Raw genomic sequence first — 6,000 nt, forward strand, 5'->3', positions numbered from 1 at the left:
ATCAATCAATCAATCTATCTCTCATCATCTATCAATCTCCCATCATCTATCAATCTCCCATCATCTATCAATCTCCAATCATCTATCAATCTCTCATCATCTATCAATCTCCCATCATCTATCAATCTCCCATCATCTATCAATCTCTCATCATCTATCAATCTCTCATCATCTATCAATCTCTCATCTTCTATCAATCTCTCATCATCTGTCAATCTCTCATCATCAATCTCTCATCATCATCTATCAATCTCTCATCCTCTATCAATCTCTCATCATTTATCAATCTCTCATCATTTATCAATCTCTCATCATCTATCAATCTCTCATCATCTATCAATCTCCCATCATCTATCAATCTCCCATCATCTATCAATCTCCCATCATCTATCAATCTCTCATCATCTATCAATCTCTCATCATCAATCAATCTCATCATTTATCAATCTCTCATCCTCTATCACTCTCATCATTTATCAATCTCTCATCCTCTATCAATCTCGCATCATCTGTCAATCTCTCATCATCTATCAATCTCTCATCATCTGTCAATCTCTCATCATCTGTCAATCTCTCATCATTTATCAATCTCCCATCATCTATCAATCTCTCATCATTTATCAATTAATCTCCCATCATCAATCAATCAATCAATCTCTCATCATCAATCAATCAATCTCTCATCATCAATCAATCAATCTCTCATCATCTATCAATCAATCTCTCATCATCTATCAATCTCTCATCATCTATCAATCAATCTCTCATCATCTATCAATCTCCCATCTATCAATCTCTCATCATCAATCAATCTCTCATCATCTATCAATATCTCATCATCTATCAATCTCCCATCATCTATCAATCTCTCATCTATCAATCTCTCATCATCTATCAATCTCCCATCATCTATCAATCTCTCATCCTCTATCAATCTCTCATCATCAATCAATCTCTCATCATCTATCAATCTCTCATCATCTGTCAATATCTCATCATTTATCAATTAATCTCTCATCATCTATCAATCTCTCATCATCTATCAATATCTCATCATCTATCAATCTCCCATCATCTATCAATCTCTCATCGTCTATCAATCTCCCATCATCTATCAATCTCTCATCATCTATCAATCACCCATCATCAATCAATCTCTCATCATCTATCAATCTCTCATCATCTGTCAATCTCTCATCATCTATCAATCTCCCATCATCTATCAATCTCCCATCATCTATCAATCTCTCATCATCTATCAATCAATCTCTCATCATCTATCAATCAATCTCTCATCATCTATCAATCAATCAATCTCCCATCATCTATCAATCTCTCATCATCTATCAATCAATCTCTCATCATCTATCAATCAATCTCTCATCATCTATCAATCAATCAATCTCTCATCATCTATCAATATCTCATCATCTATCAATCTCCCATCATCTATCAATCTCTCATCATCTATCAATCTCCCATCATCTATCAATCTCTCATCATCTATCAATCACCCATCATCAATCAATCTCTCATCATCTATCAATCTCTCATCATCTGTCAATCTCTCATCATCTATCAATCTCCCATCATCTATCAATCTCCCATCATCTATCAATCTCTCATCATCTATCAATCAATCTCTCATCATCTATCAATCAATCTCTCATCATCTATCAATCAATCAATCTCTCATCCTCTATCAATCTCTCATCATCTATCAATCTCTCATCATCTGTCAATATCTCATCATTTATCAATTAATCTCCCATCATCTATCTATCAATCACCCATCATCAATCAATCTCTCATCATCTATCAATCTCTCATCATCTATCAATCTCTCATCATCTGTCAATCTCCCATCATCTATCAATCTCCCATCATCTATCAATCTCTCATCATCTATCAATCAATCTCTCATCATCTATCAATCTCTCATCCTCTATCAATCTCTCATCCTCTATCAATCTCTCATCATCTATCAATCTCTCATCATCTATCAATCTCTCATCATCTGTCAATATCTCATCATTTATCAATTAATCTCCCATCATCTATCTATCAATCACCCATCATCAATCAATCTCTCATCATCTATCAATCTCTCATCATCTGTCAATCTCCCATCATCTATCAATCTCCCATCATCTATCAATCTCTCATCATCTATCAATCAATTTCTCATCATCTATCAATCAATCTCTCATCATCTATCAATCCCTCATCCTCTATCAATCTCCCATCATCTATCAATCTCTCATCATCTATCAATATCTCATCATCTATCAATCTCCCATGATCTATCAATCTCCCATCATTTATCAATTAATCTCCCATCATCTATCAATCACCCATCATCAATCAATCAATCTCTCTCTCATCATCTATCAATCAATCTCTCATCATCTATCAATCTCCCATCATCTATCAATCTCCCATCATCTATCAATCTCTCATAATCAATCAATCAATCATCAATCTCTCATCATCTATCAATATCTCATCATCTATCAATATCTCATCATCTATCAATCTCCCATCATCTATCAATCTCCCATCATCTATCAATCTCTCATCATCTATCAATCTCTCATCTATCAATCAATCAATCACTCATCATCTATCAATATCTCATCATCTATCAATCTCCCATCATCTATCAATATCTCAGCTATCAATCAATCTCTCATCATCTATCAATCTCCCATCATCTATCAATCTCTCATCATCTATCAATCTCTCATCCTCTATCAATCTCTCATCATCAATCAATCAATCTCTCATCATCTTTCAATATTTCATCATTTATCAATTAATCTCTCATCATCTATCAATCTCTCATCATCTATCAATCTCTCATCATCTATCAATCTCTCATCGTCTATCAATCAATCTCTCGTCATCTATCAATCTCTCATCATCTGTCAATCTCTCATCATCAATCAATCTCTCATCATCTATCAATCTCTCATCATCTATCAATATCTCATCATCTATCAATCTCCCATCATCTATCAATCTCTCATCCTCTATCAATCTCTCATCATCAATCAATCTCTCATCATCTATCAATCTCTCATCATCTGTCAATATCTCATCATTTATCAATTAATCTCCCATCATCTATCAATCACCCATCATCAATCAATCAATCTCTCAATCTCTCATCATCTATCAATCTCCCATCATCTATCAATCTCTCATCATCAATCAATCAATCAATCAATCAATCAATCAATCTCTCATCTATCAATATCTCATCATCTATCAATATCTCATCATCTATCAATCTCCCATCATCTATCAATCTCCCATCATCTATCAATCTCTCATCATCTATCAATCTCTCATCCTCTATCAATCTCTCATCATCAATCAATCAATCTCTCATCATCTTTCAATATTTCATCATTTATCAATTAATCTCTCATCATCTATCAATCTCTCATCATCTATCAATCTCTCATCATCTATCAATCTCTCATCGTCTATCAATCAATCTCTCGTCATCTATCAATCTCTCATCATCTGTCAATCTCTCATCATCAATCAATCAATCAATCTATCTCTCATCATCTATCAATCTCCCATCATCTATCAATCTCCCATCATCTATCAATCTCCAATCATCTATCAATCTCTCATCATCTATCAATCTCCCATCATCTATCAATCTCCCATCATCTATCAATCTCTCATCATCTATCAATCTCTCATCATCTATCAATCTCTCATCTTCTATCAATCTCTCATCATCTGTCAATCTCTCATCATCAATCTCTCATCATCATCTATCAATCTCTCATCCTCTATCAATCTCTCATCATTTATCAATCTCTCATCATTTATCAATCTCTCATCATCTATCAATCTCTCATCATCTATCAATCTCCCATCATCTATCAATCTCCCATCATCTATCAATCTCCCATCATCTATCAATCTCTCATCATCTATCAATCTCTCATCATCAATCAATCTCATCATTTATCAATCTCTCATCCTCTATCACTCTCATCATTTATCAATCTCTCATCCTCTATCAATCTCGCATCATCTGTCAATCTCTCATCATCTATCAATCTCTCATCATCTGTCAATCTCTCATCATCTGTCAATCTCTCATCATTTATCAATCTCCCATCATCTATCAATCTCTCATCATTTATCAATTAATCTCCCATCATCAATCAATCAATCAATCTCTCATCATCAATCAATCAATCTCTCATCATCAATCAATCAATCTCTCATCATCTATCAATCAATCTCTCATCATCTATCAATCTCTCATCATCTATCAATCAATCTCTCATCATCTATCAATCTCCCATCTATCAATCTCTCATCATCAATCAATCTCTCATCATCTATCAATATCTCATCATCTATCAATCTCCCATCATCTATCAATCTCTCATCTATCAATCTCTCATCATCTATCAATCTCCCATCATCTATCAATCTCTCATCCTCTATCAATCTCTCATCATCAATCAATCTCTCATCATCTATCAATCTCTCATCATCTGTCAATCTCTCATCATCTGTCAATATCTCATCATTTATCAATTAATCTCTCATCATCTATCAATCTCTCATCATCTATCAATATCTCATCATCTATCAATCTCCCATCATCTATCAATCTCTCATCGTCTATCAATCTCCCATCATCTATCAATCTCTCATCATCTATCAATCTCTCATCATCAATCAATCTCTCATCATCTATCAATCTCTCATCATCTATCAATATCTCATCATCTATCAATCTCCCATCATCTATCAATCTCTCATCCTCTATCAATCTCTCATCATCAATCAATCTCTCATCATCTATCAATCTCTCATCATCTGTCAATATCTCATCATTTATCAATTAATCTCCCATCATCTATCAATCACCCATCATCAATCAATCAATCTCTCAATCTCTCATCATCTATCAATCTCCCATCATCTATCAATCACCCATCATCAATCAATCAATCTCTCAATCTCTCATCATCTATCAATCTCCCATCATCTATCAATCTCTCATCATCAATCAATCAATCAATCAATCAATCTCTCATCTATCAATATCTCATCATCTATCAATATCTCATCATCTATCAATCTCCCATCATCTATCAATCTCCCATCATCTATCAATCTCTCATCATCTATCAATCTCTCATCCTCTATCAATCTCTCATCATCAATCAATCAATCTCTCATCATCTTTCAATATTTCATCATTTATCAATTAATCTCTCATCATCTATCAATCTCTCATCATCTATCAATCTCTCATCATCTATCAATCTCTCATCGTCTATCAATCAATCTCTCGTCATCTATCAATCTCTCATCATCTGTCAATCTCTCATCATCAATCAATCAATCAATCTATCTCTCATCATCTATCAATCTCCCATCATCTATCAATCTCCCATCATCTATCAATCTCCAATCATCTATCAATCTCTCATCATCTATCAATCTCCCATCATCTATCAATCTCCCATCATCTATCAATCTCTCATCATCTATCAATCTCTCATCATCTATCAATCTCTCATCTTCTATCAATCTCTCATCATCTGTCAATCTCTCATCATCAATCTCTCATCATCATCTATCAATCTCTCATCCTCTATCAATCTCTCATCATTTATCAATCTCTCATCATTTATCAATCTCTCATCATCTATCAATCTCTCATCATCTATCAATCTCCCATCATCTATCAATCTCCCATCATCTATCAATCTCCCATCATCTATCAATCTCTCATCATCTATCAATCTCTCATCATCAATCAATCTCATCATTTATCAATCTCTCATCCTCTATCACTCTCCATCATTTATCAATCTCTCATCCTCTATCAATCTCGCATCATCTGTCAATCTCTCATCATCTATCAATCTCTCATCATCTGTCAATCTCTCATCATCTGTCAATCTCTCATCATTTATCAATCTCCCATCATCTATCAATCTCTCATCA

The sequence above is a fragment of the Rhinoderma darwinii genome, chromosome 10, assembly GCF_050947455.1.
Source record: "Rhinoderma darwinii isolate aRhiDar2 chromosome 10, aRhiDar2.hap1, whole genome shotgun sequence".
Taxonomy (NCBI): domain Eukaryota; kingdom Metazoa; phylum Chordata; class Amphibia; order Anura; family Rhinodermatidae; genus Rhinoderma; species Rhinoderma darwinii.